General features: G+C 44.9%; 1 long non-coding RNA gene across 1 annotated transcript in view; it reads left to right on the top strand.

Annotated features, from left to right (window-relative positions):
- LOC307088148 overlaps positions 1 to 22,500 on the top strand; it is a 93,888-nt gene that overhangs the window by 58,314 nt on the left and 13,074 nt on the right. Inside the window, exon 4 of the long non-coding RNA XR_013812546.1 lies at positions 20,353 to 20,424. This is a non-coding gene — a long non-coding RNA (uncharacterized lncRNA). The remainder of the gene's footprint in view (positions 1 to 20,352; positions 20,425 to 22,500) is intronic.

Genomic DNA, 22,500 nt, shown 5'->3' with positions numbered 1-22,500 from the left:
TGAACGGCCAATATACTAGAGGAGCCTGTACGCGTGTGTGTGTGTGTGTGTGTGTGTGTGTGTGTGTGTGTGTGTGTGTGTGTATTGGGGCATTGATGTCTGGTGATTTTGTGTTCTCATCAGTATGGACATTTGTGTGTGTGTGTGCGCGCAGGAGTGTGTGTAGGCAGGAGGGTGTCTGGTAATTATTTAGTCAGGCCTCAACTTTGACCCCGCCTCATGACCTTTCATATCCTGTCCAGCTTGGGGAAAAAAACCACACGGAAGCACACAAAACGGTATCTCACACTCACACACACACACACACACACACACACACACACACACACAACCACACACGCGCGCACACACAATTTGCTTGTGTGCCAAAAGGACCATCAAAGATAGGCCGAGACGTCCGGAGTGGGACAGGGCTTTCCGGCGAGGTGTCTGGTAACTACGACAACAACAAAGACAACAACAACAATAACTAAAAAATGTAAAAAAAAAAACTTAACTTGTCGTTTGGTTGTCTCTCCTTTATGTTAGCGGGACATCATAGGACAGAGACTCACTAAGTACAATAGGAGCAGGACGGGGAGGGGGGAAAGGCAGTTTAGAATTACTGCCAATTCTAACCGATTATAAAGGAGAAGCACACGGTGAAATCATAGTGAAGTCATTCCTTCTCCATGAATTCTCATCCCCAGGCAAATCATAATCAGTTATAAATGGTTGAAAAATAAATAACATTATGCTTAAAAGTTCATCCATGAAGAGGAGGGTGATTATAATTATTAAAAGTATTCACAATATTTAGCACTACTTCATAAATGCTTGCAGAGACGGTTTTTTTTGTGTGGTTTTTTTTGGCCTTGACCTGTTTCCTATGAGACACTTCCGTTGGCCGCAGAGACATGGGTCATTGCCCTGAGAGGAGTCGGGGTTAAAGGTGACGTTTTAAAGTAGTAGGCCAACACAGGGTTGATAGAGGAACAAACCTTTGTCAGCCTACGCCCCGGGACTTCATTCCAGCCCGTCCGGTTACAAGACAGTGTCCTTGATAATGTCTTCCCTCAGCTGCACCTTATCTCTCTGTCATCTGTGTGTGTGTGTGTGTGTGTGTGTGTGTGTGTGTGTGTGTGTGTGTGTGTGTGTGTGTGTGTGTGTGTGTGTGTGTGTGTGTGTGCGTGTGTGTGTGTGTGTGTGTGTGTGTTTTGTGGGGTGGTGTGGTGTTGTGTGTGTGTGTGTGTCAGTTTGTTTTACGGCCCTTATTGTCATCATAATACCTGTAATTTGCTTATCGCTCATCTTGTCCGTTGCATTCATTACTTCCAAGTCCTGCAGCTGTATGTGTGTGTGTGTGTGTGTGTGTGTGTGTGTTTGTGTGTGTGTGTGTGTGTGTGTTTGCTCAGTACTGGTCAAAGGGCAATCAATACCGGTGTTGTCCTTTTGTTTAAAAATACTTAGCGAGACTTAGCTTGTATACACGCCTCTTATTACTGATCTGATTGCATCTTTTAATTTACATTGCCGGCATTTACAACCATATAACAATTGAACGTGATTTCCCTTCTGTATATGTACTGCTCTGCTGTTGCTGTCTGCACTTAGGCAGAACTAGAGCAACAGCTGTTTAAATAAAAATGAACTATCTGACTTGCTTACTTTTGAAAACTCTTCCTTACTATCCACGTCCGGGCCTCTCGTGTGTGTATAGAAATGATGAAAAAGAATACAGTGTTAACAACAACCAACCTGAATAAATGACAACATTAATCGCTATAATATTTGAATGTGTTATATTCAGTATATGCATGTGAAGTGCATTTTTAAGTACCACTGGGGCCACTGTGGTGAGAAAAGTTGGCCACTCCCTCAGTCATTTTTTATTCCAGTAACTTCCTTTTAACTTTTGTGCCTTTATATTTCTTAGTGAAAAAGGTCAATGTAAAATGTTCTAAAAGACACAGAAATATCTGGAAGAAGCTAAAATGCTGCTGTAAAAAGACTAATCACGGAGACGAAATTGCCGCTCGATAAAAAACTTGTTTGTCGGTCCCTTACAAATACACCTACCAGTGATGAATGCAAAAATACAAACCGCATACAACGTGTCGGGTGATTATGAAAATAAAAGCTCTTAAATGACGCAACATTCTTTATTGTCGGAGCCCATCCCATAGGACAAAACACGAGAAGTTTTGCATCATTCACCGGGTTATAACGCTCCCCAAGTTGCCAGAGTGTTTACACACAATAAACTACGGTTCCCCCGTAAGAGAAAAGTAGTAGGAGCCATAAAAAATGCAATAACAGTGAAATGGAATTCAATAAAATCACTTGAAAGAACACTTTCATTTATAATAAGCATTGAGTTCAGCCTGCAGCAGAGGGAACAGAACTGTTATTTAACAGCGTGGTCTGGGTGAACTGGATGACTTGTTTGTCAAGGAGAAGGGTGTGTGTGTGTCTCGCTTGTGTTTGTTCATGTGTCCTTAAGGGTGCACCAACAATTACACATAAACACGCACTCACCAGTGCACACACACAAAAGACGTGTGCATACATGCTGCACATTGATTGGCTCAATAGCTTTTGCTTGTGTCTGTAAGGGTTTGTATGTGTGTGTGTGTGTGTGTGTGTGTGTGTGTGTGTGTGTGTGTGTGTGTGTGTGTGTGTGTGTGTGTGGTATTTGTGTCTATAGGCTAAGCAGTCCCTGCACATGTTACCTAGGCCAGATCAAAGGTCGTACTCTATGCTCTAACCTTCTCAAAAGTGACTTGCCCTTTTTCTTTCAACTAAAACACATTTTTGATGTATTAATACGTTTTGTAGTTCATTTGATTTTTCAAACCAAGCTGACTTTGAAATCCTATTCTATAGTGGTTTCTTTGAAAAAAACGGTGGTTCCAAAAAACACAGCTTTTTCCCCAACAAAGCTGGCCGTTGGTTTTAAATAAGCCTAAACATAACTAGTAGTGCTCCTGCTTTACTTCTGCCGGACACCCGAAGGGTCAGGTCAGGCCTTGCACACGTTTTTACAGACTGGTATTGACTCTGTGGCCGGCGTGGGCCGTGGGCCTGAGTTCCCCCGAGGTGTTGGTTGTCAGGGCTGCAGCTGTGGGCTTGTTCAATGTCATCCTGCACTAGTCCCCACCCCGCTGGCCTCTCACCTCTGCAAGGGGCGACCTTTGACCCTTTGGAGTGTTGACCCTTGACCCTGACAGGTCCTAATGGTGAGGAGGGGACCACCGATGACAGGAGACAGATGGAAACACACACACACACACACACACAAACATACACATATATGCACGGAGACACACACACACACACACACACACACACACACACACACACACACACACACACACACATACATACACACACTGACTCACTCTTGGGACAGACTCCCAGACATTGGAACAGAAAAAAATACACAGGCTGACAAACGGCCATGCACCGGCACTGTGGACCTTGAAGAATACACACTTTGCCCGACATGCACAGACATACACAGACACCCCCCCCACACACACACACACACACACACCGCCTCGCCAAAACAGGAAAATTCTGAAAAATGTGGGTCATGTCTGGCTTCCATGTTCACACACCCCACGCACATACTAGGAGACACAATCACTCACACACACACATGCTTACATACACACGCGCGCGCACACACACACACACACACACACACACACACACACACACACACACTGAACAAATACTAATAATTTTCTTACTTTCAGATAAATATAACAAACGCAACAGCAACAACATGTTTTTTGTATGAATCAGCCTTTTTCACGACCTTAGCAAATGTGTCCACGCCACAAACCTGGCCAACCCAGTCAACCAATTATCGCTTGGCATTCTGTTTAGGGAGTATGTATTCAAATTTGTGCCGGAGCTAAGCTTTATAGTAAACAAACGAGGCGGACTACACGTGCATGCAGGGGACGTATACCTGCAGCTTCCTGAAGGTTAAAGTAGACACAAACTAATCTGTGTGTGCTACCGACTGCCTGGTCATTAAAATAATGAGTCCAGTAGTTTACCCTTTACTAAAACCCCCCCGTGGACCACAGATGGCCTTTCAATTACCAACCTAGAACATGCACACTGGCAATGTATGGCATTATCAATAAACATGCAAAGAGGAATCTTATACGTTGTATGTTTATTTATATATATATATGTGTGTGTGTGTGTGTGTGTGTGTGTGTGTGTGTGTGTGTGTGTGTGTTTGTGTGTGTTTGTGTGTACAAACTCACATGCATTAATGGAGACACACGCATGCACACGCAGGCGCACACACGCACAGACGCACGCACACACCAACGCACGCATTGCTTTTCTTTTCTTTCGCTGAGCAGGCATTCTGCGAGGGGTCACCATAGCGACCCCGACACCGAAGCAATCTATAACAGAGCCTACAGGGACAGAGGCAACAGCCCAACTATTGTAGAGTATGGATACGCTATAGACCGACTGTGTTGATTCACGGAGCACAGAGCCAGAGAGAGAGTTGGCTGAACGAGAGTTGGTCTAAAATGAAGGAAGGCTGGAATGATAGAAATCCCCACTTCCGTACATTCACTACGAATTCTGAATACAAAACTTGCTCGACATGCTCGACACTGATCAATGGATCAATGCCAAGGGTGATTGTATATACGTGCAAACGATTCAGATATTGATCTTAAGTTTGGTTTTTCCTTCAGTGAGCAGTTTAATCATTTTTTTTGCTTGGAATTCCTTTGGATGTGGACTGCGCTCATACGTTGTATTGAGGATATTAAAAAAGGTAAATGTTTGTCAATTTACCTTAGAAACGCTTCACATTAATCGAGTGTGTCGACTCTACGGGGGAAATATCGGTCTGGGAGATCGTTGCTTCTTCTATCCTTTTTCCCCGCCACAATGCAAAGTCCTCCTGTTTAGGAGTATATAACGTATGCTATTGAAATGCAAATAAGACATTTGGGAGGGCGGGTTTTTAAAGGCATGGGCCCACACAGTGGGGGTCTTGTGGCAGAGCAGAGGAACGCTGCATAATCAGCCTTTACCATCAGCCCACTGATGTTCTGCATAATAGAGATGGGCTATCTGGACCTGTGTGTGTGTGTTTGTCTCTGTGTGTGTGTGTGTGTGTGTATGTGTGTGGGTGAGGTTGTGTTTTTTTTTTCTCTGTGTGGGTGTGTGTGTTTGTCTGTGTGTGTGTGTGCGCGCCTGTGTGTGCATGGTGTCTCTGTGTATGGGGTGTGTGTGTGTGTGTGTGTGTCTGTCCACACCGATGCCTTGATCCGCGTGTGTTTGTGGATCGTACATTCAAATGTGTGAGCGGTGGCCGCACTTAATGCCACGCACGTTCTATTTATCTGCGTGTGTGTGGCGGGAAGATGACCCGCGGACCCACAGGGAGTACGGCTCCTGCCTCATTATAGAGAGCGAGGGGTGAGGGACGGGAGACGGATGGAGGGAGAGAGAGATCAGGGCGGAGGAACAAACCCCAAAAAACGAGGTTGAAGCCGAGCGAAGGAGACTCGGAGGTCAGAGTTCAGCCTCCCATTACCACAATGAGCCGGCACTGCCCGTGGTTTGCGCGTGTTCACACACACGCACAAGCACCCACACACACACACACACACACACACACACACACACACACACACACACACAGATGCATGTATGTGTTAAAGTCCTTCATCTCAGCCATCGACCTCAACCGAACAGGGCTAGAGCATCCACGCTTTTCCACTAGAAGAATAGCGAATTCCTGGTCGCCAGTTTGAGGTAACTGAACGATCACAAGGTCCAAGACGAGCAAAACCGAGCAAGATATTATATATTGATGCGAGTGCAAGTCATTCTATTTGGACAATAACAAGCGACGATGTGTTCAAAATTTATTGGCTAATATTTACCCTTGCTAACCCTTTATTTATTGGTTTAAAATTATAAATCGGTTCATCTGGAAGCTGTCTTTAGATTTGTTCGCTCTCCAAGCTGTTTCCATCTTTAATATGCGATTTAAGATGAGATTAACTCATGTTTTAGAATCTCTCTGGTCACGGAGCTTCTTCAAAGAGGACGAGGCTTTTTAGATTGGGTGGAATCCAGTGCAATCTCAGTTGATCCAGTTTGTTTGCTTGCTTCCATGGCTGCAGCACACACTGTGATAAGGTGCCAATTTGTTTCATATCTGGCAACCCGGGGTACGCAGAGAATAGTGAATCATAACACACAGGTCAAAACAAAGACAAACGTTCAGACCCCTAGCGAGTTTTTGAAAGGAGAACTGCAGCATTGTTGTTGGGAGAGTGAGTATTCTGACCTAGCGTGTTTTCCAAATCTCTTATGATGCATCAAGGTACTGTGGGGATTTAGTAAAGTGCATTTGTTTAATTTAGCTACATCTTTAATTCAGATAAGAAGAGAAGAAAATACTTATGTATGTATTGGTAAATATTCATGCCACTGCCCCAATCTAGAATGATTTTGTGATATTTTTGTATTTCTTTTTGTTACATAAAGAAAAGCAGCAGAAGAGGTTTATAAAATGATTATACATACTGTCCTTTCAGTGTGCATGTGTTTGGCGAATTGTCATCGTCTTACTGTCTGGCGCATTGAAAAATAATTATAATAAGCATTTCAAATGCCTTTTAATTAGTCTCGACTGCAATAATCATGGCCGTCAGTAACAAGCCTCATATTACATTGTCTAGCATCCACAAACAAAGAACCACAGCGATTGGTGGATTTGTTCTGTTCTTTGTTTTGACCAACTCGGCCATGAAAGGAAGGAAGTTACATAAGGCAAACTCCGGAGTCTGGATCTAGAACATGCAACAACATGTCTGAATGCACATGTGAAGGAAATTTCCCCCTACTGCCCACAACAAGTCTGGAGATACAAAGGACTTACAATGCAGATTTGTCACAGTTTGTCAAGTCTAGTGCTGTTTGTTCATAATTTGGTCCGCAGTCGTAACATTTTGCAAGGAAGCAAATAAGTGGCAATAAGTATAAGCTGGGAGAGTGAGGCTCGCGTAATTGGTGTCACTGTAATTGGAAAACGAGCACAGGATGCACACTCACACACACATGCATGCACACACACACACACACACACACACACACAAACACACACACACACACACAAACACACACACACACACACACACACACACACACACACACACACACACACACACACACACACACACACACACACACACACACACACACACACACACACAAACACATTCTGCCCACAGTTTAATTTGTCTGCTACAACAGTTAACCTCTAATGGTTTATGAGGGAAAAATCAACTCTGAATAGAAGCACAAAATAACTCCATGTAGAAAAACTGAATTTACAGCTTTGGATAACTTTTAACTTGACTAAACATATGTGATCATATGTGAACACATGTGAAATCAATAATCAACATTCAATAGACCAATTTAAATATATATGAGATGCAAATGATCATAATGATCATCTTATTTCTTTATTTGCTAAGGTCACTGTATCCATTGACAGACAAAATCAAATTTGAAGTGAAACTGTCATAAAAAAAGTGAAATAGTCAAAATAAAGTACTGAGGTGAACCAAAAGGCCATACAACAGCATAGTTAAAACAAAGAAAGGTTTCCTACTGACCAAACGAATCAGACATGAAACCAGAAGACACCAGACAACAGGCCTTCTGACTGTACTTTGATACCGTTTTACCATCAACACCAACCTTCTAAACAGTGGTACACATGGTGGTAACCATGAATAACGCATCTTTCCACAAAACTGTATTGCTAAGCTATGAGATGAACCCGAAAAAGAGGGTCCCAATAAAACACCATGGCTGGAATAACGTGACTCGATGCTAAAGGTAACAAGGAAAAAACTTGGTTATCCGAGGGGAGTGGGGGGAAAAGATGGCTGGGAGTAATGCTTGACTACAAAGCAACCACAAGAGAACAGCACCACCCACCCCTCTGATCACAGAGCAGTGTGGTCTATCTGGCACTACTTCCTACACACTAAGAACAGTCATAATCTAAACCCCCTCTGTGTTCCCAAGTCTGCTTTCAAGAAGAAAGGCCACTAGGATCACGGGCTGGTTAACTGTTTGTGTGACTTGATCAGATTCTGCGTTTGACTTAATGCCCTTTTAAGGTTTGGATTATGCTGTTTTTTTTCTTTCTTTAAGCAGACTGTAACCGTTTAAAAAAGCATAATACAGTGTCAATAGTCTACAGCGCATTTTTTTTTTATAAACATAAGTAAAGCAAACCTGCCTTAACCTCCTCTAAACGCACATGTTTAGAAGCGAGAGAGCGAGAGAGAGAGAGAGAGAGAGAGAGAGAGATCTCTTCTGAGAGAGTATTCTGTATTTGGACACATACGACATCTTAGGGACTTTTCAAGGATAAAAGGGGTCCAAGAAACCACAACAAAGGTCCTCAATCATCTCCCTCTGCCCCACAGTAGGAGTGTGAATCATGCACGTCTCCTGGCACCCCCTCACTCTAAACCTCTCACATAACGCCCAGGCACAGCCACATGTGCGTGTGTGTGTCCGGTTCACACAGTTGCTGCCAGAATGTGCCCACTCTGCCTGAGCATGCTAGCTATCCGCTTGGCGTGTACCGGATAATCCCTGTGTCTCTCGTGTCTATCACCCAGAGATCAGGCGGCCACCCCAGTGCTGTGGCATAGCACCAGAGCACCACTAGACACAACTCAAGACATCGCCTCGTCAGACTTCTCTTTGTATCTGTTTGTATTTGAGGTGCAGGGTGTAGGATCATGTTGTTTAATCGGAGCAAAGCACACAGAGAGCGGTTGAGGCAGAGCTTTATTTATCTGCACGTCATGTATAGTGTATAGTCACGTTAATGATTTAAAAAACCTTATTTTGCATCGTGTCCACGGCGCGGCCCTGTGCGGTTTTTCTTATTTGATTTATTTATCTGTGAATCTTGTGAGCCTTGATATTTCTCTGTCATTTCCTTACACTCTTTAAGTCATTTATAAACAAAGTCTTGCTTTATAGTGCTCTGCCTCTTTCCTAGATAAGCATTAGAATCAAGGTGTTCTCAACGCTGCGTCAATCCAGCGCTCTGTTTGCAAATCTTTTTGCATTGACTTCAACTTGTAACCTCTCCAACAAAGCCGTCCCCTTTGTTCAAACGTGTTTCAAGCCAGGAGCGTCTGAAACATAAAGCCCATCCATTCACGCATCAATTAACCAAGGAATCGTTAAATGCTGAATCAAAACGCTGAATCTCTGTCCTCACCACCATTCTTTCCTCGCCTCCTGTAAAGTAGAGAAAGTGCTTTTTTCTCCTTTCATTTTTCATTCGACATTCACAACTGAACCAAACTCGCTCAATACTTTGCACTAAAAAGCGTTGGGTATGAGCCATGAAGGGCACAGATGAGACCTTGGGCATTCATGTGCTGAGGCATGCATGAGGCTGTGCAGCCCGATCAACCACGATGAAACCCAACAAGCCGAAGGAGTTCAGAACCGAGTCGTCCCTCCTCCAAGTTTTTTTCTGTTGTCCAAGCGTTCTGATGTACTCCATACAACCCTGTATCAGCCTCCCCTCCACCCACCCCCTCCCGCCCGAAGAGTCTCAGCCACCGGCCTGGAGCACACAGTGGGAGAGGAGACGAGTGCAGAGAATGCTTAAATATATCCTTCGCCTGTGGAGCTTTCTCCCCTGGAGTGCCAGCGTCTGCAATGAAGTCCCGTAGCTAAGGATGGAGTCTGCAATGAAAAAGGCCCCCCCCCCCTCAGTCAAAAAGGCTCTTCAGACAACTTCTCTTTGCCTTTTTTGGAATTCAAGGGTTGAGACAATCCTGAGAAACGAAGCAATCGATGGCATGGGCCTAACATGCCTGGAAGCTAACCAGATTCTGATTCCAGTGCTGCATGTAATTCCTTCTCTCTTCGGACCCAACTTTCCTGTCCATCAAGGTACCCAAAAAGCCCTTGAAGAAATAAAAAAAAGAAGGCAATCTGCCATCTAGTCAACAGACGCTGTCTGCTAATGGCAAGGAAATTAACTAAACTCAAAGGCTCCTTTCCTGGCTGAATAAACTGTACATCTCATTGCAAATAAAGTCTAGCGATTTGTGTTATTGTTGTAATACATGCATATTAGTAGATGATACAGACTGATCACACACACACACATACACACACACACACACACACACACACACACACACACACACACACACACACACACACACACACACACACATAATATTGCTATATCCCGTGATCAAAGCCACTCTGCAGGCATCCATCTCCCACCCAGATGGGAGCACCCACACACCATCCAAAAAGACAAACGATTATTATCCAAATCATACATTGTACAAAACTGACGGGTTGTCCACCCCCACCGCTAACACGGTATCTTAAACCAAAACCTTGACTTCTTAACCATACATTTCTCCTTCCGAGTTCCTCTCTTTTTCCACAGCTCTGTCCGTCTCTCCTTCACTTTTATCTTTCCTCCCTTTTTCCACCTCCCTCTCTCTTTCTTTATTTTTTTCTTCTTCTTCTTTCCTGCCGGCTCTTTGAGGCCCCTTTAATCGTCGTGCGAAAACAGACAGACGAGGCCACATGAATGCGCAGTTGTCAACAACACACAGGGAGCAGGAAACGCACAACAACTCCACAGTTGTGGCTGGGGCAGGCCGTTGCAAAACTCTTTCCATTATCGCATTAATTCCCTTGCCCAAAGTAAATCGACTTGATCTACATTTTGTTTCATTTGACCATCAGTCATTCGTCAATTTTGCACAAAATCCCCTGGTTATGGTCAAAATTGAGGCATGACTGATGGATATATACTTAATACTGCTTCATTTCTTTCGCTGTACCTTACAACGGAGGTAAATCCATCATGGAGGTTATGTTTTAGCCCCGTCTGCGTGAATGAGATATCTCCAAAAGTTGAGCACTGAGTAATGGACCGAGTCATAAGCTGTTAACTGTTCGTGCCACTAAGTCAAAAGCGGGCTTGACAGTGGGTGAGACGTATCATAAAAAGGGGCATAACTTCCAACATGCTTAAATTGGTAAATTAACTCCATCAAGTGTCTCCCCCCGGCCCCGCCCACTTACTTTCGTCTTGTAAATCTCTTAAGGGTGACATATTATACCACCAGTTGTGAGTGTGATTAGCTGTTTCGAGCCATTTTGAAAATCTGCCTCTTCTGACATCACAAGTGGTCATGTCCACCTAGATGTGTGCTGGCTAAATCAGTCCACCAGCCTCCCAGTGGTCTGTAGCAAACGTTGCTCCTCTTTCCGTCATACATCTAGGTGGACACGCCCACTTTGGATGTCAGAAGAGGTAGATTTTCAAAACGGCTTGTAATGGCTAATCACAGTCAGACCTGGTGGTATGATATGTCCCCTTTAAGCGGGCCTTGAGGGGTGTCATCGGAATGAGCTCAGAGCCGCCATTTTGCTCCGTCCAATCCAACATCAAACTGATCTCTTTACGGAGCACATTTTGTCGTCTGTTGTGGAATTACTCTGTAGCCGTGGTAAGCCATCTAGCTGTTCAACACTTGATAGCAGCATCTCATTACGCTAGAATACTATTATCTCATTGTACACTCTGCCAATCCCATTGTCTCTGTAAATCATGGTAATACAGATGAGTTGAGCATCCCTTGTTAAAAAATAACGAGACAACTTTTTTCAGGAAAGCTCTTTCACTTGCACTCAGCTAAACCAAGTGGCAGACAGAGAGCCAACCTGTTTTGACACGCGCTTTCCTTTTTTCGGGGGGTTACTGTTGACATGGACACTTGTGAGCTAATCCCAGCGGTTATCCGTCCTGTCTCTGTCACAGAGGGTCGCTAAGGGCAACGCATGGCGAATCCTTTTTTTCTGGTTTCTTTCCGGTGAAACACACAGCGAAAGCAGGTTTGACTAACACGTGCACCCGTGATACCTGTAGAACTAAGTGGGTAATTTCGTTAGCAGCACACCCAGAAGTGCCTCTTCTCATGGAAGTGTGTGTATGTGTGTGTGTGTGTGTGTGTGTATGTGTGTGTGATTGCGGGTGCATGTGTGCGTATGTGCATTTGTGTGTTTGTGCGTGTTTTTGCGTCTCTGTGTATGTTTGTGTGTGTGCAGTTCCGTGTGTCTGTGCGTGTGTCGTTAGGGAAGGGTATCTCTATGAATACCGGGTGTAATCTTAATTGTGCGCTACAGTGCTGTGCAGGGCCATCATTACTAATGGAGAACTTTAAGAATACCACCACCACCTCCCTAACGATCACATTCTTAACCAGCACATTTACATCCAAATTGTTCACGTGTGTTGCTGGCATGTGTATGTATAAATAATAGGATGTATGTTGCTAGGTTTTGTAAGTGTGTTTCCATGTTCCAGTGTTTTCCACACATGTACGGGGATCAAGAGGTGTGTGTGTATGTGTATGTTTGTGGGTATATGTGTGTGTGTGTGTCTCTCTCTTGACAGTCGTAACACAGGCAGGCATGGGTGGGGGGACACTGGCACATGAAATCACGCACTCACATGTATCCAGGAAATGGAGTGCTCGGATAATAGTTTTGCTGTTTGTGTATGCCTGGGCTTGTGCATGTGTTTGAGTGCGTCTGCGTGTGTGTGTGTGTGTGTGTGTGTGTGTGTGTGTGTGCACTCCTAATATGTAGGTCACCAATATATTCCGGATGAGGTCTAGTACTCTGGAGAACTGGCAGATATGAGGGTCTAAATTAGACACCATTATCTGTATGCGTGTATGTGTGAAGGGGAGATTTAGTGTGTGTGGGTGTGTGTGTGTGTGTGTGTGTATGTGAGAAACAGACATCATTATCACCAGACAAGAGGCTTGCGGGCATGTGCAATTTTGTGCACATTTATGCTTCAAAATGTGCATGAGTACGCTTGTATGTGTATGTGTATATAAGCGTTCAATTACTAACTATAATTGCCACATTATGTGTGTGTGTGTGTGTGTGTGTGTGTGTGTGTGTGTGTGTGTGTGTGTGTGTGTGGTGTGTGTGTGTGTGTTTGTGTTTGTATGTGTGTACATACAGGTCAGCATAATCAGGAAAATGGCTTTGGGGATGTAAAAATACTTTCGATATTTATTTGTGTGTTTGTGCACACATTAGTATGTGTTTGTGTACGTGTGTGTGTGTCTGTGAGTGTTAGAGTTTGTGCGTGTGCAAATGAGACCATTATGATCTGAGAGGTGAGCAGCCTTCCACCAATGACCTGGGAATGTTTACGCCCCTAGCCACTGATGGCTGCTACTCCTTGGAATGATCTCAGAAGTCCTTTAGCGACTCCCTTTTTATATATATATGTATATATATCTTCCACCTTCTAATAAATAAACCAACACATCTTCTGCTTCAGCGATCCGGCTGGGAACCCTAAAGAAAGACAATGAGTGGACCTCGATGTTTACAGCGAACACGATCCGACTTGCTTCCCACAAACCGACCGCCGCATTTTTGGTCAGTTTCAACGCGTGAAGCAAAGAATCACGGAGCTGGAATTCTCCCAGATGAAAACCTAGGCTGAGGATTGCTGAGTCACATCGGCAAATTGAAAGTCCAACCAGGCCTTTTTTTTAATGGTGTTTAATTTGCCTGAGAGAAGTGAGAGACTTGTAAAGTAGAGTTGTTAACCACTGGTTAACTTAATATTCAAGCTGCCAAAATGTGTCACTTAGGCATTCATTTTGTTCGCGTTTCTGAAGTGGGCTATCGAAGCAGAACTCTGTGCCATGGGCGCTTAAGAAGCTTTAACAAAGCTGCGTCAATTCCAACAGATGCTTATTATTTCTTACATTTCCGGCATTGGTAAACCAACATATTTAAATAACGTTTCAGACGTTTTTCTTCGCCGCAACTCATTACAAAGATCTCTTCATCACAAACTCCGGTTGTGTCGACGGCCTGGCGAGGCCCAGAGCATGGGCAAGTTTCAGCTCTCTTGGCGTATTACGGAGATCATTTCCATCACTTCCAATTCAGCCAATTACACTCCATGTGTTGCTTAAGCACCGCCCTCACAAAGCCGTCATGCGATTTGTGTGTAATGTAATCATCCTTGCTGATTGGCGGTTGAGGAGCCCAATCAAAGCGCACTCTGCGGCTTGGCCCAAACTGAGCAGTTAAACGGAGGGGACATCCCACTTTGTTGTTCCACCACTTTGTGTTAGTCAGACCAGAGTAAACGTGGCAGTGTATATACACACTGTTGCTGTGCTTCCCCCCCCCAATATGAATGGCAAACTAATTGTTTTCAGATGGCTTCGTCTGGGGCTATACTTAATTTTTCAACCTCTACGCCGCAATATACCTTCACATAATCGCACCTCTTCTTCGTTTTCTTTTACATTTGCCAGGCGAACAGTTTCAGATCTTGCAGCAGATTGGGCAGAGGAGGGAGGGACATTACTGGTAATCCCATCTCATTTCACAGCGGTGCAGCTTTCAAACGGCCGTGCTGTCTGTAACTCACGACAGCGACAATAGCGCACACATCGGGCTTGTCAAGCCAATACCAATCTTTTTTTTTTCACCCTAGCTCAGGCCAAACTTATATTCAAGCTAAAGTGAGATGAGCACGAACAGAGAGAGAGAGAAAAAACGGTGGCGGCAGCGGCGGTGGTGGTGGTGGTGGTGGTGGTGGTGGTGGTGGTGGTGGTGGTGGTGGTGGTGGTGAGGGGGAGTGCAGGGGAGAGACTGGGGGGAGTGAGGACTGTCTGGGCTCTGAAAAGCTCCCGGCTTTGACCAAATCATATGCTGTCACTCACTAAGCCTTAGAAGGCCTGCACTTTTCATCAAAGCCCTTGATGGCTACCTTTCACTGTACTGTCGAATATAGATTCCCCTCCCTTCCCCGCTTCCTCCCCTCCTAAATCTCTTTCTTCTTCGCTTCCATGTCGAATGTGCCGTTCTTCCCTTCCTCCTCCCGACATCCCCCCCCCCCCCCCCACACACACACACACACACACACTAGCCCTGCCCCGCCCCCTTTTTCCTCAATATCTCCCCCACCCACCTCCCTCCTCTCTCCCTCCTCTCACATCCCCTAATCTCCCTCCGAACCCCCTCGCTCCTGCTGCTCAATCCAAACCTCCCTCGAATCCCACCGGGTTTTGTTTTATTTTTCTCCATGTTTTCTTTCGTCCTTACGTGACTACAGTGCTTTCAGGGGTAGATGAAACAAGTGGATTCAAACCATCAAGAGTCACAACCCACCCCGAAAAATAATCTGCCGCTCTATCCTCCCATGTGGCGTTCAGGGGTGACGCTATAGCCCCCCTTTTCAGGAGGTGAGTGGGTGGGTGGGGGTCATTTGCATATTTGTCTGCCCCATCACCCCCCATCACCACCACCACCACCACCCCCACCCTGCTTTTGTTTCCTTTTGATGAATTATTTACAGTGGGGTGGCATGACAGAGAGCAACGATGGGTGATTGCGTTTGCGGGGATGCACGGACGCGCTTGCCGTTCTTTTTCTCTTTGTAATTATTATTTTTGTTGGCTGTTTTTCCCCCTCCCCTCTCTTCGTTTTTTCAATCAAGTTCTGTCGCCGATGTTCCCCCGGTGACACATGCGCACACAGAATGCATATCCGCCCATGTGCACCCTTTGAATAGACACACACACACACGCGCTCACGCACACACACACACACACACACACACACACACACAGACTTGTATTCGTAAGACTGAGTCGCTGCTGTCTTGCTGTTGACTCAGAACATCGCAGTTGTTTGCTTGAGTGACTCAAGATCATGTAGAAAGTACCGGGGGGGGGGGCGACAGGAGCAGACGACTGGAAAAGTGATCAAGAAAAGTGTCATTGCCATTGGCAAGGAAAGGTTTGTTTATACATAGGCGTAAACAGTTGTACACACACACACACACACACACACACACACACACACACATATCAATACCCCCATGTTCACCTACTAGCAACGCAGCGCAGTCAATGCCTTTTTTTTCATTTTCATTGTTTTTGGTGGAACTCATTTCCAGGCCAAGTCCTTCATGTGATCCAGCGATACTCAACACACACACACACACACATACACATATACACGCACGCACAAGCACACACACACACACACACACACACACACACGCACACCCCGTCTCTGCTACCTTGTCTTGTTATATTTATCAGATGCATAATTCATATCCCAGAGCTGTGTCAGTGCTGAGCCAAAAGTGCACATTTGCATTATTATTGATTGAAAACAAACTGACGTGGCTATACAGTTATGCCCCCAAAGCTGGGGAAGCTCTATTTGTTGCAAACTAATTGCATACAAATAGCAAACTTTTGTTTGGGTTATTCTCTGAATGTGATTGTGGGTAAGGCTTTTGCCTTCCAGTGTCATTGACTTGGATGCCAGATTTATCTTCTAATGTCACACAGTGAGATCAAATAGGAGACAACTTGTCTCACTGTACACTCTGCTGCTTCTGGTCTTTAAGACGGCTAGGCCCATTAATCCTCGGAATGAAAGGAAGGTTGGCCGGGCTATGCTAATACATCCCATAATATATTCCAGACGACTTTCCCCCGCCACATACTTTGCAACGCCATCGACCATCTAAAGTAGGATTTGTCATCGTCTGCATGATGTGCAGTTTTTCGTATTTGGATAATTGCATGCACGCACTCGCACAAACACACACACACACACACACACACACACACACACACACACACAGACTCTGTTCAAACTGCAACCGCGAGTGCTTTAATTTTGGTTGGATATTGATAAACAAGCTACCGATGTTAAATAATGTATGTGTCCTGACATCAAACTCAGTGTTTGGGGCCTGACAGAGGTTAGCTTAGCATAGCACCCTTACCCGCCTCTGTGGGGAGCCAGCTTCCCCAGGGCTGATGATAGATCGCAGAGCTTGAGTGGTGGGGTCCTGGGACCTCAGCGTACCTGACACTTTGTGCACACCCACCGACGTACAAGTAATCACAAGTAGTCGCATTACTTACCGATGCTTAAGTTGGTTGTGATAACTTTGCTGTAGACATAGGTCAAGATTTAGTGTGTGTGTGTGGGTAAGGGGAAGGGGGGGGGGGGACATGTATCCCCCACTTTTAAACTTGCCCACCCCCCAATAATTATTCAAATGTAATTAAGTTTACATTTTTTAATTTTTAAAGAATTAATACTTTTCAAATGAATACCTACTTGCTTTTGATATACTAATTCACAAAGGAACACCCCCATTGGAGACGTAAGTGGACTGGCCATCACACTACATATTTGTACAATTGTTCAGTGATTTTTCACTGATCAATCACTAAACAATCACTGAATGTGTTAAATTGTTCACTGATTAATCTCAACATGTGTTAAAATTGTTGCTTTAACACAGTAATTATATCCCCGGGTTGGTTTGGGTATTTGTTTGGGCTAATCCACATGGTTTTGGGTTCGCAATCGACAGAGAAGCGATCAATAACAGGGTTCTTGTTTTTTCAGATTTGGGAAAAAAAACAGTTAATTACTCGGTTATTTACTGAAACTTACATCCATACCTGTATGTGAACAAATGGCCACTACGGGTGTTCACTTTGTGTTCTAGGGACCAGCCGTTGTGTCGTTAAACTCTTACTTCTCCTCTGAATGCATGAATAACACCACCGGTTGTTCACATGAGGAAGTGTATTGGGAAACTGGTTGTCACTGACATCACAGCACAATATGAGTAATATCACGTTCTACCCGAAACGCACAGTAACCGGTTCACCAGAGTGTCTCTGAGAGGAGGGGCTCACTTGTCAGTGGAGAAGTGCTGTGTCGCTGCTCCAAGACTTTAACCGCGGTGGGGGAAGTTGAAGCGATTTGGCACCCCTGGTCAGAGTTGAATGTGGCCCTTGGTTGGTATGCGCGCCTTCATTAAAAACCAAATGCTTTGTTTGGGGTTTTTTTCAGACCGCTCTGTCTAACCCGCGTCCTTTGTGCGACCCCCTTTAGACTCGTACGCGTGTGATTACAAAGCAGCTGATGCCCGGGAAGAAGGATTCGGCGAGCGGTTCTTCTGCTAGTCTGCTGGCCAAACAGCGGCCATCAGCTCATTATTACCAAGGGGTCGCCGAAATAGCTAGCATTCTCCTCAGTAACCCTGATAAATAAGTTGCCAAAATGAAAAGGAATGGGTGATATGATATTTTTAAAGAAAACAGAATAACTTCTGCTACAGGCATGGTCCTCTGTGCCTTCCGGCAGCCATTTTGAGCATTCTTCGCAGTTCCCAAGACGAGGCTGCGAGATGGCATTAAAGAAAATACACTTTCTCTGTTATCCCCCCACCCCCCACCGCCAAATCCTTTCATTTCAAGCCTCAAAGTAATATGAAGTACAAATAAAAACCCTGGGTGCAGACCTTTTGGTGGTGTCCGTTGGACTTGAACACAGGGGCTGGAATTGGTGTCGCTGAACAAACAGCGAGGCTTTGTCTCAGCCGCGCGACTTCACAGCCACACAGCACACCAGGATGGAATGACACGCTCACACAGACAGCCCCAACACGGGCCCTCTCCTCCAGTAATCAAAGGCAACCATACATGTAGACATACATGTATTAACACACACACACACACACACACACACACACACACACACACACACACACACGCACACACACATTAAACACATAGACCAGAGTATCCACACAGACTATTCCCACCCCTTCATCATTGCCCCAAATGAAGACAAACAGTTTTTTCATTGGAGACCCACCTTTTATGACGCTCCGCCCATTCAGAATGCAATCACGCTGTGTGCGATGAATAAAAATGGTTTTGTTCCCAGCTGTGCGCTGGTGCATCTCTCCGGCCCGCTATCTCCCCTCCACGGGCAGCGGTGCTGAGGCTGGCCGCTATAGATTTTGCCATACAGTCGCAGCGGTGGGGATGTGAAATGTTTGATTGTTATTGCCATATACTCTGCTTCCCCCCCTCCGACACACACACACACACACACTACCTCCCAGTTGGCTGTGATTTCCACCGACACTTTCAATTTGCGCTCAAAGGGGCTGATGTCGGCGATGAAGAACTCACACAACGCACGTAGGAGGTCAAGCATGTGTTTGGGTCTGTGCATATGTGCATACGTGTGTGTCTGTGTGTGTGCGTGTTTAGGGGGGAGTGTTGGTGGTCAAAGGGGTTGAAATTAGGATTTTACATGTGGCATAGAAATAAAGGATATGGCTGTTGGCAGGGGGGTGTATATATTTGTGTGTGTGTGTGTGTGTGTGTGTGTGTGTGTGTGTGTGTGTGTGTGTGTGTGTGTGTGTGTGTGTGTGTGTGTGTGTGTGTGGTGTGTGGGAGGGGAGTAGTAAATGAATTGAGGTAATCAGAAAAGAAGATGCAAGAAAAGGGAGGACATGTGATGGCCTTTTGCTTGTTATTGTCGCTGGGGTCTGTGCTGTGATTACCTCGAAGTGGTTCGCTGCGTCCGATCTAAATAGGAGTTTACCTCTGTGGGCGGTGGGCCGGGCCAGCTAAGGGTTTCAAACCCCATATCCTTATTTTGCATCAGAGCTGCCTCGGTGCACGCAGGTGTGCATACCCCCCCCCCCCCGGTCTCGGGTTTCCATCTACACCGGGGTCCGGGATATTTACTTCTTTATTTGCTCCAGTAAATCCGGCACACTTGGCGTGGTTGTGATTCCTTTTCTAGCCTCGGGGCCTCTGTGTTAGTACACACAGACGGAAATCCACCAGACCCTGCCTTAGCCTGCACGTGCACACATGCTCATGCACGCACACACACACACACACACACACACACACACACACACACACACACACACACACACACACACACACACACACACACACACACACACACACACACACGCGCACACACACACACACACACACACACACACACACACACCGTGCCCACTTTGCATATAGGCTATGGTACTAATCTTGGTTTGTGATGTTCTGTGATGAATTCTGAAAAACGGGTTTTACTTATTGATTCTCGTTTTAAAAACAAAATGCAACGTGTGACATACTAACTGAACAGCTGGGGTATTGTGTTTCAACAAAGTTTGATAGTAATGCTATCAAGTAAGATCAAGTTCGTTCTGAGTACAGAAAGCTGGACTGCATGCATGCAACCTCTTATGTTGAAATATAATTTAAACCGTTGCACAATACCGCTCTAATCCAACAGCTTCTTAAATTATTCCCTGCTACAGATCCTTTTTTCAATAAAAAAAAAGTCCTTCCTACAATTAATTCACTGTTTTATCCGTTACAGTTCCCCCCACCCTCCCACTCCAGAGTCAACGTTGGGAGAGGACCACCTTGTAGGGATTTTCCTCTTCAGCAGGTAACGACAATAGAAGAGAAACTACACACACACACACACACACACACACACACACACACACACCCAAAGACACACACACACACCCACGTTATGTTATGTTATGTCATCAGTGACCACCAGCAGGGAACACACACACCCACATGTGCACACTCCTGTGTTATATCACCATTGACCTCCGACGGAGAGCACGCCCACACACACACACACAAACACACAGACACACATGCACACACACACATTATTCGTACGGTCACTGGTGTTATACACCACTGACCACCGGCACACTGTGTTCTCTAAGCCCACCCCAGCGTGAACACTCTGCTCCGAGCGCTGGGCGGATTACACCCTTGGATTAATAGTTCTTTTTAATTCAGGACATTGTAAATTCCTAAATGCCTCGTGATTATAGCAACTTGTCTTGCAGTGGTTTAAATACCGGCGTGTTTCCAGAGGTAATGTTCCTGGGGGGAGGGGGGAAATAGAATATTGCAAAGATATTTTTTAGAGATGTCTTCCAAACACGTTCCCTGTAAGAGGCAGACAACCTATACCTCAGCAGATGATACAATACTGCACTGGTCCTCGGAGAATAAGAATGTGGTTTTCCGCTGAATACAGAGTGCTAGATTGTTCAAAACCGCTGATCTGTACTCCAAACTCCCCCCCTGAGTTATTGAATTAACATTACTACAGGTACTTTATACTATACTGCTGAATATGGTTCACCGACGTTACAAGGTTACAGGCTGCACACAGAAAACTTTTGTATCACAGTGGGAAGCTGTTGATCTGCCCGGAATTCAATTACCGTAGCCTATTTAAGAGGGATGATTGCACTTGCTTTCTAGTAAATAGAAATAAACCAAAATCATGTCCTCCCTGCTCGTCTTATTAACGATGGCGAGAGGGAGAGAGGGAGAGAGGGAGAGAGGGAGAGAGGGCAAGAGGGGGCGGATGCAGGTCAGCAGTTAATCACAGTAAATAAAATGCAAGTCGATATAGAGGGTAAAATCAACATGATAAATGGACTTTCGGAGGGAATTTCAAATGGAAATAAGCATGGGTGGGAGAAATAAAACAGAAGAGATCTGAAGGGTCTGATGTTATCTCTTCTAAAAGGGTAAGAGTGGTGAGAGAGATGAAGAGGAAAGCAATTGGCGTTCGGAGAGCAATACTTTCCCTGCTTTCGAATCCTCCTTGGCTGTTTACCTTTGTGTTTAATTCATCGACATTGACTTAGTTGCAAGAACCAATTACGACGAGGAGTCCTAAGCAAGGGCCAGTCGGAGGTTTCCAATGGAGTGGCCCTGCTGCTTTTAATAAAAAAAAACCTGTGGATGAGGTGAATACTGGGCTGCTGAGACGGATACGCTTGCACCAAATAAAACTCTACAGCCAAAGACAAACAGAATGGGAAATCGCTCTGAGCGACCACTGGGGAGAAAAGCCCTATATAAATGCAGTCCATTTAAATCATTTTCAATAACATTTTAATTATTCCGAGTTGGTGGTTAAAAAAAAAGTCGATGTTATTTTTTTTCTCCCCAATTCTTCTGACACTTATCACATATTCACGGTTTCATGGGTTTTAATGCCTGTGTTTGCCTGGCTGGAAGTCTTCAAGCGTCGCAGAAAGCAATTATCTTCTTTCCTTTGAAAGATGAATTTACAACCAACTCCACCTTCCCCCAACCCCCCCCCCATCTGTCTTTAAGTAATCCGTTGCTTTATGTGGAAATCGTTAATATTATTACACTAGGATATTGCTGCGGAGGGATTTCATGTTTTATTTTTGTATTTTTTTCTGTCAAGGTGCTGATGAGTTTTCACACAAAAGGGACGTAATACGAAGTGACAGACAAAACCACACACGCGTACACACGCACACACACACACACATTCATTTGGGGTTAACATTATTACTCCGGAAGGTGAATACATGCAGAATAATAAAGAATTGATCTAACCTTGTGATTGAATGGCACGGTCAGATCAATGCTTCACTTTAATTGAACTGATCTGAAGTCTCCTGATCAGACGTTGTTTCTGCCTCCAAAAGTACTGTTGAGAAGAGAC

Source organism: Pollachius pollachius, assembly GCF_949987615.1.
Source record: "Pollachius pollachius genome assembly, chromosome: 1".
NCBI classification, from domain to species: Eukaryota; Metazoa; Chordata; class Actinopteri; order Gadiformes; family Gadidae; genus Pollachius; species Pollachius pollachius.
Note: the sequence above shows the minus strand (reverse complement) of the source record. Positions and strands in the feature narration are given on the sequence as shown.